Source organism: Psammomys obesus, unplaced genomic scaffold, assembly GCF_907164565.1.
Source record: "Psammomys obesus unplaced genomic scaffold, mPsaObe1.curated_primary_1811, whole genome shotgun sequence".
In the NCBI taxonomy this organism is placed as follows: domain Eukaryota; kingdom Metazoa; phylum Chordata; class Mammalia; order Rodentia; family Muridae; genus Psammomys; species Psammomys obesus.
Window position 1 is genome coordinate 51,928,884 of NW_026585895.1, and position 14,683 is coordinate 51,943,566.

Genomic DNA, 14,683 nt, shown 5'->3' on the forward strand with positions numbered 1-14,683 from the left:
CCCCCACCCCCGCCACCTCAGCGTGCCTACCCAGTGCTATTAGCCTGTGTACTCCAAGACTGGGACTGTCTCAGTGCATGCCACTGGTGAGCTGGTAAGTGGGGCTCCCCCTTCTTCAGTATCCCTCATGGTCAGCTCCATGGAGCCACTAAGACAGGAGAAGGCAGGGTTCCTCCCTGGCTCTGACTAAGGCTGACAAGACCGTGACAACACATCTTAAGTCTTTTTTTTTTTTTTTTTTTTTTGTCCTGAGTTCCTGTGAAGTTAAGGCAGCAATGCCCAGAAAACTCTGACAATGGGAAGATAAAGGGAAAAGTGGAAATTTGGGGATGCTCACTGTCAGTGTCCAGCCCCACTGTTAGCCTAGGAGGCTCATGTAGATATCCAGTCCTACTGCTAGCCCTGGTCCTCGTGTTTCCTGCCAGGTAGCTTGTTGGCCACTTACTCCATAAATGAAAGCCCTTTTAGAGTGTTCTGCTTTGGTGCCCCACAGTGCCCTGTGATCCTAGTATGTAAGCTATTGTGGCTGTGGAGTTATGCTAGTCTTAGTAGTGCTGTTTTCAGAGATAATCTCATACTGAGTGCTTTATGCAGAACTACTCTCTTACATACATGGCAAGTGTTTGTATAGTGTGTGTCTTATCTTCTGGGGTTCACATGTCTTTAAAGCAAAACTGAGATACCTCTTAAGTCCAGCCATCTCTGTCAGGGTATTGACTAAGTCCCCACAGAGGGGAGAGGAAACAGTCAGGGACTGGCCACAGGTGGCTTCCTTGATGCCATTCAGCACCGTACAAGTAGCTGTCATAAGTTGCTTTCATGGTGACAGTAAACACCATGACTAAAGCAACTTGGGGAGGAAAGGGTTTGTTTTAGCTTGCAGGTACAGGTTATAGTCCATCATCAAAGGAAGCAAGAGCTCGAAGCAGACACCCGGTGCTTACTGGCTTGTTCAGCTCCCTTTCTTACAGCCCAGGCTCAGCTACCGAGGGATGGTGCTGCCCACAGCGGTCTGGGCCCTCCTACAGCAATTAGCCATTAAGAAAGTGTTCAAGACACATGTCTACGAGCCAATTCGATAGAGGCAACTTTTCAGCTGAGATTTCTTCCTCCCAGATGTGTTGCCATCACAGTAGCTTATTCCAGGAAAAACTTAAGGAATGTAAGAACAATTAATCCATTCACCAATAGGCTAAAGCACTGATACTTTTTTAAAGGGTGTGGTGCTGAGGATTGAGCCACTTGGGGCCTCACACATGCCTGGCCATCTCTCTACTACTGAGCTACAGCCCATGCGCCGGATCCCAGGTGGTTATTGCTGCTTGTTTTGTTTTTCTTTAATGAATTTACTGTGTGCATATGATTGGGGAGGGGGGATGCATCCCAAGTGTAGAGACTAAAGGACAACTTTGTGGTGTTGGTTTTCTCCCACCTTTTTGTGGTTTCTGGGGTTTGAACCTCAGGTGTGTGCAGCAAGGGATTTTAGCCACTGATCCATCCTGCTAGCCCATACCTGCTAGCCCATAACTCAGCAAAGCCAGTTAAATAATACTTGTCTAGGAAAATTACACTGGGAACACTCTTGGTGAGACAGCCAAGTAATGGGTATCTTTACCCTCAGACTTCCCTGGAAGACAGGTGTAAGGGAGCCTGACAGTGAAGTGTGTATTCTTGGGCAGCCTCCCCTCTGCTTATCTAGACTGTTTTTGGAACTGACCACTGATAAGCTCAACAACCCCTGCCTGTCCTGTAGACCCTCTGCTTGTGTGCCTGGCTTGCTGGGAGTATCAGCCTCAGCACTTACCTCACTCAGGAGAGGAGTTTGACTGATTTCCTTAGGGTTATGGCAGAGCAGCAACTGCACTGTTGATATTTTTAACAAAATCATTAAATTTTACCAATGAAGACTCGAGCCAGATGCTGGGGTGAAAGCCTGCTAGCTCAGAGAGGCAGAGAAAGCACCAGGCTGACCTTCCTCCTCAACCAATATCCCAGAAGGAAAAGAAAAAAAAACCTCAAATCAATATTCCTCTCTTCTACTTCCCGTGTGTCCTCCTGACTTCCTCTTACTCTCTATGGTTTTTTCCTGTGTTCACTCCCTGTCAACTGGTTGCTTTCTTTGCCTCTTGACCTATGGTTGACTTTAATCCTACTCAAGGTGTGTGCTAAGGCTGAGCCATACCACAACTAGAAACAGGTTTTTCCAATAGTTCACAATGTGATCAGATATCCCGCAACATTTCCCCCTCTTTTTGTCTAAATAGAAAAGGAAAGATTTTAACTCTAACACAGTAAAACTATTTACAATGAAATCATTTTTTGTTAAGCTTTCCACAATATCCAGCTTGCTTGTATTTGGCAGTTTTAGGATTAAGTATTTCTGAATTCAAAGTTCTATAAAATGTTTATGTCAATCTCTTATGAACTCAACAATTTGAATGTCCTGAGCATTTTGTAGTCGAAAGCTGATCTTTGGGTGTCAGTTTGTTGGTAATCCCGGCTAGGTAGAACACAGCTGTCAACCCAAAAGTGTCCACCGTTTGCACAGAATCTAGTGGCAGAAAAGCATGAGGCAGTTTTGTCCAGTGGTTAGCAGTACCACAATCAGGTGAATTTGTCATTACAGGGCCCCATCATCTTGGAGACCTCAAAGGTTACTGTTAGGACTGGTAGAAAACTTTAACATTTTAAATGCCATATTCAGAAGATCTCAGAAAGATTTGAGGACCACAATCTATTAAGCCCATCCGAAGTACACAAACTTTGTTCCTAATTATCTGCTTGAGACTCAGCCTGAAAACATGAACAGGAAGCTAGATGAAGCCTATTTCTAGAATTAATACTCTGTATGACTATTAGTTTCAGGCCAGCAATTTTATATATACATAATAATCTTACAGATTTTGAGATAATATTTATCTGTAGATTCAGAGAGTCAAATGAACCAAAAGATTATGAAATTAGTGACAACAGAACAGTCCATTATTTTTTTGTTTTCTTCTGTCCCATACCAGGTGGCTCTTCTGACATGAGACAGCTTTTGGATTTCCTTTAACAAGCATGCATGGGTTAGAGGAAAGAGGCACCCTCCAACAAAGCCAGCTTCAATTCTTAATGGAATTGAGACCGCGTAAAGATCCCTTGCACTTAAGTCTTTGGAGGGCCGCAGCACCACATGGCCAGTTTACTCTTTTTCTGGGGACATTTCCCCTTGACGATACACCCTTTTTCTTCAGATGTTTTGCTTGTCCAGCAGTCTTTGGATTCCTTAGTTGGATGGTTTTATTCTCCTGGAAAGATAAAAGTAAAACCCTTCTCTGACCCTAACTCTGGGGCCTTCTTTTTTGTTTGTTTGTTTGTTTGTTTGTTTGGCAGGTTTTATCTTTCCTATGGCAAAATGGTTTTTGCCAACAGAAAAAGCATTATCTTTCAATTGAAATTTTAAAAAATTCTTTTGAAATTTTGAAACTAAATATACTGTGTGTGGATAAATATACCTGTATTCCCCCCCTTTTCTCTTTATATATAGATTCAAGGTTTAAGTACATTTATTTTTAGATCATAAAAGAATTTCAGCCTGCCTTTTGCAAGCACCTTTTAAATTTAAATCACTGTAATTATGTGCCTCCCAAATGCTGGGATTTAAGGTGTGAGCCACAGCCTGGCTCTGGATTCCTTATAAAAGTTATTCTCATAGGGTTGTCCTGGTTTAATTTGGGTCTCCATTTCCCCTTAGTGTTAGAGGTAAGCTTTCAAGTTTTTCAAATGTGTAATCCATCATGCATGCTGACTTATTCTGAATTGTTCCCTGGCAAATTTTAATATGCTAGTCTTAATTAAACATGATACCAATTTGCCCACTATTTCATTATTTTCAGATATTCTGTCTAACTTGACTGAATTAGCTACATAAAATTTGATGTCTTTGCTAGGTTTTGCCATTTCCATTCTTACCTCCCATGACCTGATATCCTTGTCATTTATCTGCCACTTAGTGGATTTCCATTTTGAAATATAGCTATACCATTGCCCATGCACCATGAATTGGAGTAAACAGATTTTCCTTTTGCTTTCCTAGTTGTTTGTCTTAGCGCCAATAGTGCTGTGCTGATTTTGTGGTTCCTTCCTCGGTATTGACCATTCCATCTTCCCCATCCCCCATCTATAGGCTGCTGCTTTCCATTAGTTTTGGTTCCATCAGTGGTTGATGAACCATCAGTAAACCATGCATTAGCCAAATGCTGTGGCCATTCCATTGGTCCCACAGTTCAATAGGTGCCTCTTTTGGGAGAGTGATGAGCACTTTAGTGATGTGGATTATAGGCAACTGAGCTATTTCCTCAGTGCAGGAAGGCACAGATCCTTTTGCTACCACATTCTGGTCACGAAGGAATTTAGATAGGTACCAGTCCCATTGTGATACCTTTCCTTCCCTGGTTAACCCTGCAAAGAACTCTGCCTTCGAATAGATCCAGTCCATCATTGTAAGGGGTGTCCTTATGACCATAGGTCTGTAAGGTTCTCCATGCCTCGTAAAATGTCAAGAATTGTTTCTCCAAGAGATAATATTTATTCTCCATATATGGAAAGCTCTTGCATTGAAAGCCAACAGGCAAATGTTGATGGATTCCTTTATGTTTTATGAAGAGTCCCCAGTTGCCAATTCACCAATAAATATTATGTCCATAATTAGGGCATCATCTGGTTCAACATTGGTCAGGGTTGCAGGCACAGAGATGGGCTTACTGGCAATCACAAAAGCTGCTCTTTGTTCCTGTGCCTATTGGAAATTAGCTGCCTTTCTAGTAACCCTGTAAAGGGTTTTTGTAATAATCTGTAAATATGGTGATTTCTCTAGTGTACACATATCAATTAGGAACTGTGTCTGAGTTTTGTCCCTGGGCTATGAGATTAAAGGTGTGCACAGCTACAACCTTGTTTACCGTAACTCTAGAATTTAGAAAACAACTAGCTTATAGAGTTCCACGTGTCTTTGCTTGGATCGAAGGCATGGGCCACCACCACCCTGCTAAAATATCTTATCTTAGCTCCAAATCACTCTAACTCTTAGAGGTTTAGAAAACAAGTTTGAACTGTAGTAACCCTTTGATTTAAAACTCTTTAAGTTTCTTAACTGTGTTTTTAATACCAAACAACAAAAATGCCCTTTTTATTTAAGAAGAAAACTCAAAAGCAGATGTCCAAAGATGACATGGACCACATGGCCATCTATACTCACATTCTAACGTGGAATTGAGACACCTGGTTTAAGAAAACAACTTTTTCATTTCATGCCTGAAAGGCCAATGTGCCTTTGGTAAATTATCATTCAAAAATATTATTTTTTTATTTTTTTATGCCTGAGCAGATGAAAGTCATTTGTTAATCTTTATATGTTAGTTTGGACTGAATGACCAAGCTGTCTGATGAACTATCACCTCTTCTTATTCAGGAGGTCTCTCCTGTTTAAACCTAATCTTTATCAATTTTACTGGTATTCACAGCTTTTGTCTGTGAAAACAAAGGCAAAACCTCTTGCCCAACATAACACATATCACGGTTTCCATTCTGAGGTCAACACATGTTTAAAATATACAGGCCAACTTAATTCAACAGTTGTTTTTTTTTTTTTTTTTTTCTACTATCCAATGTCTCTCCATGGCTGTTGTTCCTTTCTCATTATCATTTTTTAAAAAATGTAAGTTAATGAAGCACTATGTAATCTATCTCTGGAGGTCTTTATTACCCCTTTCTTTTTATTAAGCATATCTTTTAAAGTATGATTAGATCTTTCTATAACTGCTTGTCCTGTAGGATCATGTAGTTTATCTGTACTATGTTTTATGTTGTAATATGGAAAACACTTTCATTTCACTAGAGACATATGCTGGAGCATTGTCAGTCTTAATTTATTCAAGTATCCCAATAATAGCCATAACTTCAGATAACTGTATAATTACAGAGTCAGTCTTCTCAGAACTTAAAGTAGTTGCCCATTGATATCCTCAATATGTATCTATGGTATGTATGGCACACATACTTTTCTAGACTCTGCAAAATGAAACACAGCCATTTGCCAAATTTCATTTCTTTGAGTACCTTTTGGATTACTTGCTGCAAGTAATGGAGTTTGGTCATACAAAAAACAAGTAGGGCATTTCCTTATAATTTTCTTGACTTGTTGCCAAGTGATAGAAATGTCTTCATTCAAGCCTTTGCTGTTAACATGGTATTTTTATGATATTCTGAGGCTTCTAGCACATTTCCTATTAATAGCTGATCAATTCCATCATTACCTTGTGCTAGAGGGCCTGTTAGACCTATATGGGATCTGATTATGTCTTACATACAATGGATGATTTCTATTTCTGATTACTTGTTGTAGTTGCATAAATAATGAGGTTAATTCTGAATTATCTGGAATAAGGTTAGTGGTTTCAATATGAAAAACAATTCTTGAAGAGATTAAAAAAAATCTAATAATACCATAAGAATGGCATATAGCTCTGATTTTTTAACTGAAGTGTTCTGAGCCACTTTACTCATTTTTTTTCCTGACTTCTAACCTACCTTTCCTGATTTATTTCCATCAGTATAAAATGTAGGGGCTCTAGAAATTGGTGACTATACGAGGAAAAATCCAAACTGAAGTCTCTTTTTATAAACTGAAGTCTCTTGCTTTTGGGATATTTGTTGTTAATCTCTCCCAAAAAATTACTGCAGGCTCTTTGCCAATGTTCATTTTCTGCCCATAATGACACAATTTCAGCATTAGTAAAGAGTACCACAATTTCTGCTGGGTCTATTCCTGCTAATTCATGAAATCTCCTTTTTTCCTTGCAGAGTCAATTCAGAAATCTTTTCTACATAAGTCTTTAATTTTTTTACTGTTTATGTGCTAAAAATATCCATTCTAAGATATTCTCCTCTCTGCATAAGAATTCTTATGGGCGAATGAGTAGAGGGCAGAATAACCAAAATGTAATCCAACTTTGGATCCAAACCATCCATGTGTCCAGTAATTTCTTTTCTACCAGAGCCAATTCTCTTTCAGCCTCAGCTGATAATTTTCTTGGACTATTTAAGTCCTTATCACCTTGCAAGGTTTGAAATAAATCGGTTAGCTATTGAGTAATTAATCCAGTTGTGAGCCATAGCCAGTTAATATCTCCCAGCAATTTTTGAAAATCATTAAGAGTTTGTAATTAAGCCAGGCACTATGGTACATTCCTATAATTCCAGCCTGGTCTACAAAGGGTAGCCAAGCCTACACAGAAAAACCCTGTCTTGAAAAAACAAAGAAACCAAAAAAAGAAGAGGAAGAAGGAGGCAACAATGAGATTCCAGGCTGTAAAGAGCCCATTAGCTGAATCATCTTATTTATGGCTCTTAAATCTGCTACCATCTTCCATTTTCCTGTCTTGAAAAAACAAAAACAAAACAAAACAAAAACTTTATAGTGGGGCCTGCAGAAGGCCTCCTAAGGCATTTCCTGATGGGAAAGGGTTATTTTGCCTGTCCCTTGTTGATCTCCAGTCCTTAGAGCAATGCCTGCCTTTGCCACACCTTCGCATATTCCAGAATGCTGGGGCCTTCTTTTTTAATTACCTCCAGAAAAGGCAGTTTCTAGGAATGCTTTGCCTACAATCCCTTTCAAATGACCTGGCTTACCACAATTAAAACAGCTGACATTTTGATTTTTCTTAAAACATTTAGATATTCTATCAGAGTGGAATCATAACATATGAGCCACATTCCTAATCCATTTATCTGCTGTTGCTGACCTTGCTTTTAGTGGTCTAATCACCCTTTTACATTCCGAATTAACAATTTCAAAAGCCAAAGATTAGTACTTTTCTGACCTCTGCATCTGATACTATTCTATTTACAACTGAAGTCAATCTTTGCAAAAAAATCAGCAAAGGCTTCTTTTGGGCCTTGTATAATTTTAGTAAATGACTTAGACCTCTTCCCTGATTCTTCAATTCTTCTTTAAATGTCCCAGGCATTTAAAGCTGCTTAACAACATAGCGCCAAGGTATGATCATCACATTGAAGCTGCCTTTGTAACTTAGCATATTGACCTTCACCTAACAACTGATCCTGGGAAATATTAATACCTCTAGCCTTATGTCATTATTCTATGGCCCTAGCTTCCTCTTTCCACCATGTTCAGCATTGTAACTGAGGACTAGCTTTCAAAATTGCTGTTGGCGTATCTTTCCAGTCTTGGGGGATAATTCTGTTCTGAGTTGGCCATGAATTTACTATCTGCTTCACATAGGGAGAATGTACATCACATGAAACAATCACCTCTTTAAATCTCATCAAATCTATTATGTCTATAGGATTTCGTTTAACTTCTTTATAACTTTGGGGGTGCCTACCATCTCCTGGTAGGTCTTATAGTAACTGGTAAACTAAGGTTGGTTTTCTAACAACCTTGTGCCACAACACTTCAGTTTCATCATGCAGTGTCATGGGTAGGTTCTTATCCAAATTCCTTTGTCTGTGTCTGAGTACTTTTCTCATTTTCACTTATAATTCTCTCTAATTTTTATCCTGACATGTATCTTATCAATCTACATGTTATATTTTTTCTACTTCCTGTATCTCTAAGGCTTTTTTCTTTGAGAGAGTACAGAAAGACACTACGGCTATTAAAGATAAAATATGAAATACCAGGGCTGGAGAGATGGCTTAGAGGTTAAGAGCACTGGCTACTCTTCCAAAGTCCTGAGTTCAATTCCCAGCAACTACATGGTGGCTCACAATCATCTATAATGATATTTGGTCCCTCTTCTGGTGTGCAGGCATACATGCAGGCAGAACACTGTATACATAATAAGTAAATAAATCTTTTTTTAAAAAGAAAAATATGAAATACCAAAATTATAATGTTCATAATCAGTATTGAGCCAATTTCATTTAAGTCATTTGGCTTTTCATTTTCTTCTACTTTTCAAGCCATCTAAATAGCACTATACAGAGTCCAAGCACCTTGTATTATGGTATTTTCCATCCTTAACTCTCTCTTTGAGGACTTCCCAGGTGACTTATCAAATCTGATGGCTTCTCAGTCTGTCAGCAGCTGGTGTGATTTCTCTGTCCATGTGGTCGTGCCACATGATGGAATGCAAAATATTTTTCACAAAATCCCAATTGTTTGATTTTACCAATGAAGACTCAGGAGCAAGATGCTGGGGTAAAAGCCTGTTAGCTCAGAGGGCCAGAGAAAACACCCAGCTGATCTTCCTCCTCAGCCAATATCCTGGAAGGAAAAGAGAAAACCTCCTTCCTAACTGTCAAAAAAAAAAAAAAAAAAAAAAAAAACCCTCAAATTTAGTATTCCTCCCTTCTATTTCCTGTGTATCTCTCTACCTGTTCTCCTGATTTCCTCTTACTCTGTGTGTATTTTTTTTCCTATGTTCACTCCTGCCAACTGGTTGCTTGCTTCACTTCTTGACCTATGGTTGACTTTATTTAATCCTGTTCAAGCAGAATGCTCTTGGATTAAAGGTGTATAGTAGGGCTGAGCCACACCACAACTAGAAACAGGTTTTTCCAGTAAATAATACATTCTTGGAGTGCACAGTCTGATCAAATATCCTGAAACAGCATTGGCATCCTCTCAGAGCAGAACTCAATTAGCCTTTAAAAGGGAGGAAGTGAGTCTTTCCATGGATGGGCAGTTGTCTCCTTTGTCTGGCTTTCCTTGCAGTGCCTCCCAGATTAACCACCCACATCCTAACTGCCTGCATCCAGATGCATGCCAAGGAGGAGGGAAGGCTTAATCAAAGGGATCTCTTGGCCAGGCAGCAGTGGGTTCCAAAAACCCATGTGAGTAATCCCAGCACTCGGGAGGCATAGGTAGGAAGATCTCTCTGAGTTCAAGGCCAGCCTGGTCTACAAAGTGAGTCCAGGACAGCCAAGGCTACACAGAGAAGCCCTGTCACTCTGTCTCAAAAATCCAAAAACAAACAAAACAAAAACAAAAACTGTGTGAGTCAAAGCCAAGGCTTTCTAGACTCATCAGTCCTGATAAGGGTGTTGAGATGCAGCTGGGTGCTAATAGAAACACCCAGTCCCATGTTCCAGCAGACATGGCTCCCCTCTCCTCTTCCTGCCCAAGGCCAGAAACTCGGTTCTGTTCTAGTCTTAGGGATTTTAGCCGTAGCAAGCACAAGGCCATGGGTTCAATCCCTAACATTATCAATAAGGAAAAAAAAAAGTGGTTTTAATCTCAGGGCAGGAAGTGGGTGGAGGAACAGGCCAGATAGTCAGAAAAGAGCTGCAGTGTTTGAAAGTTGGAGAAGGAGAAAGGAGAACACAGAGATGTGGCTAGCCGCAGGCTCAGATACTAAGGCAGCTACAGCAACACAGGCAGCAGTTAAGCATTATTGCATTGTTGAGAGAGGGGCCCAAATGTTCCTTTGCCAGAGAAAGGCAGGTTAGAAAAGAGAACTGAGGCAGACAACCTCAGCAAAAGCCAGGGCAAGACATGGGGGTCAGAGAGAGGCCAGTAGTGGCTGTGTTCAAGCCCGGGACTAACAGTAAGAGGTCAGTGATGATGAGTCAAGGGTAAGTTTCCCTTGTGTCCCCCATGACACGATTCTGGAACAGCAGAGACCAGGTGGTGGCCCTCAATTGAGAAAGTGACTGGTGAGCCTTGATACAGGTTCAGCAGGAGACCCTGCTTTGATATGGAAAACAGAGCAACTGAGGAAAACCCCACCTCTGGTCTAGATGCACAAACACAAGCATGTGCGTGCAGCTACACAAAGTTTTAAAAACAAGCATATTCAATACAACCCCATCATTGTGTCCATCCATCCATCCACTTACCCACCCATTGAGCACTTATCCTCTAGCCATCTCTTCATCCTGTTACCTACCCAGCCACTCATTCACTCATCTACCCACCCATTCATCCTCCTTCACTCACCCATACATCCATCCACCCATCCATCTATCCATCCATCCACCCATCCATCTATCCATCCATCCACCCATCCATCCACCCATCTATCCATCCATCCATCCATCCGTCCATCCATCCACACACCCTCTCCTGCAACTGAAATTCCAGGGACTTAACCTGTGGTCACTACAATAATGACCATTAAAGGTTTGGTCATGGGGAGGATGGGAGTTTTTTCTTCCTGTGTGTTCTGTCACAGTGTCTGTATTTTTTTTTCTTTTAAACAATAAACATATTTCAGTAATGAAAGATACCTCTAATTATGTTTTTTAAATGTATGTTTATTCTGTGGTCAATTATATGGCTTTGGTTTTTATGCCCCAAACTTCTTTAGGTGCCTTAAAACTCAACATCTAAGCTGCTTTTGCCTTCCATGAGGGTTCCCATGAGTGTGGCTGCATTTAAATTGCCTTCTTTCTGATCCCCGGGCACCCCTCTAGATTAGCCATCATCCTACCACTGTGCTCAGGAACCTTGACAGCCCCAGGAAAAAAGAAGTAAGCATGAGAGGATGCAAGTATTTGATAGGACCTGTGGGTGAGAAGTTCTCAGGGGCCATCAGAAATCAGATTTTTCCTCTCTCTCTCTCTCTCTCTCTCTCTCTCTCTCTCTCTCACCTTTACTGTCTCTTTATAGAAAATGTCAGTCATATGTACAGAAACTGCCTGTTTTCCTCCACTCTCTACCCAGTCCTGGGGACGTGTGTACCTGAGACTGATGTAAGCATCTGCTGGGTGGGAGACGGGACTCATTTGGCAGAGTGCTGGAGCAGCATGCAGGAGGAGGCCCTGGGATCCATCGCCAAAGCTGAGCAAACCGGGTGTGGTGATGCCAGCACGTCTGCAATCCCACCCCCCGGGAGGGAGGAGGAGCAGCAGTTCAAAGCCATCCTTGTCTAGATTGGGAGTTCAAGACCGGTCTGCACTACACAAGCTCTTGTCTCAAAGAACAGAGCAACATGTGAACGCTTGACGAAGGAACAGCACAGGCAGAGGCCCCCCGCGTTCCCTCCAGGCAAAGTTTCGCTGCTCTGCCTGCTGGGCCAGATCCTTTCCCTTCTGTGAGGGCAAGACACAGCCAGGGTAGCCAGCTCCCCTGCTTTTCACTGTCTCTGAGAAGAAGGAGAAGCTGGCTGGACAGGCAAGACAGGTGTGGTCCTGGTCTCACTGCAGCCACAACCAGGCCACACAGGGAGAAAGGACCCTGCACCCCCCACAAAGGTGCCTCCCACAGCAGTATGAGTGGATTTCATCTCCGGGAAGCCCTGCGGTGTCCAGCTACTGTAGAACTTCAGGATCTGGATGGCAGTTTGTTCCAGGGGAGCTGGTGGGGATGCAGGAGAAAGCTGGGGTGCCTGTACTTCAGCCACCTGGACGGTGATAACAGGAAAGCAGGTAATGCCAGGGTCCACCATCTGTATAATTCAGAAGTCACTGTCAGGAGACTTGGGTCCTGTCGTCTCTACTGCCATGGGTGGCTAAGGGCAGGCCATTTAACTTCCCTGAGCTCCAGTGCTCTCATTCATTCATTCATTCATTCATTCATCTAGGAATGAAACAGGGACATCCTGGTTCTGTGGATATGACTTGTCTGTGTGCACAGCCTATCCACTGCCTTTGTGTGTGTTAACTTTTCTTCTCACGAGAGTCCTGGAAGGCAATTGCTGCTTATCCTCATCTTTCAAGGACACACACACACACACACACACACACACACACACAGCATACGTGTGCACACACAAATAAAAATCTAAAAAAAAAAAATTTCTTAAAATTGTATGTATGTGTGTCTGCTTATGGGGTCTGTGCATGCAAATCTCATACCCTTGGAGGCTGGAAAAAGGACATCAAACCCCCCGGAGCCAGAGCTGTAGGCAGTTGTGAGCTGCCTGATGTGGATGCTGGGAATCAAACCTGCACCTGCTAGGGCAACAAATGCTCTCCTCCTCCCCCTTCTCTTCCTCCTCCCCCTCCTCTTCCTCCTCCCCTTCTCTTCCTTCTCTTTTTCATTTTTTATTTTTATTTTTTGAGACAAGATCTCACTCTCTCTGGCTGTCCTGAAAGTTACTGTGTAGACAAGGCTGATCTTAAACTCATGGAGATCCACCTGCCTCTGCCTGAGATTAAAAGGTGAGCATCAGCATGCCCGGCTTGATAGTTAATTTTAACATCAACTTGATGAGATTAAAAATCAGCATGGAAGCACACCCGCAGGCATGCCCATGAGGGTGTTTTCAGGGAAGCCTCCATGAATACGAATGGCACCGCTCCATGGGCGTGGAGATCCTAGACTGTTCACTCCCTTCCAGACCGTGGCTGCAAGGTGACCAGCGGCCTCACGCTCCTACTGTGAGGTAAAATAAACCCTTCCTTAGGTTGTGTTTGTCAGTTGTTTTTTAAGTGTGTGCGTGTGCATGTGTGTGTGCGTGCATACCCACAGAGACCAGAGGAGGACATCTGATCCCCTAGATCTGCAGATTCAGGTGTTTATGAACTGCTATGTGGGTGCTGGGACCTGAGCTCGGGTCCTCTAGCAGAGTAGCAAGACCTCTTAATTGCTGAGCCACCTCTCCCTCCTGTCCCTTTTATAAAGTGTTTTTTGTGGTGGCCATAAGAAAAACAATACTTTCTGCTATGCTTGTTCAAAGCCACATGGCAGCATGGGAAAGTAGGCCCCGGGTCTGGGCAAGGCCGTGCTCAGGGAGGGACACCACCTACAGCCGCATCTTACCATGTTAGGTTTAACACGTGTGATGCAGCGTGGACACAGCTGAAGTGGGAGGGTGGGCAGAGGGACCGAAGGCTAAGGATGTGAGCAACTGAGCATGCTACCCACAGATGCCATCCGCCTGCACGGACCATGCATGAATCTTCTCAGTGTGAGTGTAAGGAGTCCCTTGGCATGGTTGTACGAGATCATATTCTCTGCTGCCCGGAATGATGTGCAGAGGAGGGAGCAATGAGCTAAGGGAAATAAAGCCTAGCCAAGCTGGTGTGGTCCATCTTTCCCGTGTGCTCACTCCTCTGATCAAAGGGGCTAGGTGCAAGCGGCAGGGCCTCTTTACCCATTTGAGAACTTTTTTCCTATCAAAGGTGGCTGGCCTGACAATGACCAATAGTCCATAAATTTCCTCTACCTTGTAAAACTTTTATGCAAAGAAATTAAAATCTTTTTTTTTTTTTGAGACAGAGTGTTTGTGGTGGTTTGAATGAAAATGGCCCCCAGAGGCTCATAGGAAGTGGTGTGGCATTATTATTAGGAGGTGTGGCCTTGTTGGAGGAAGGGTGTCCCTGGGGGTGAGCTTTGAGGTTTCAGATGTTCAAATGTTCAAGCCCAGTGTCTTTTTCTGGCCTGCAGATCCAGATGTAGAACTCTCAGCTACCTCTCCAGCATCACATCTGCCTGCCTGCCACCATGCTTCTCTCCATGACAATAATGGACTAACCCTCTGCACTGTAAGCCAGCTCCAATGAAATGTTTTCCTTTATAGAGTTTCTGTGGTCATGGTGTTTCTTCACAGCAATAGTAACCCTAACTAAGACAGTCTCCGTGGGAAACCTTGACTGGTCTGAGGCTCACTATGTTGACAAAATACCATTCCAAAAAAAGGAAGGAAGGAAGGGAGGGAGGGAGGGAGAGAAAGAAAAGAAAGAAAGAAAGAAAGAAAGAAAGAAAGAAAGAAAGAAAGAAAGAAAGAAAGAA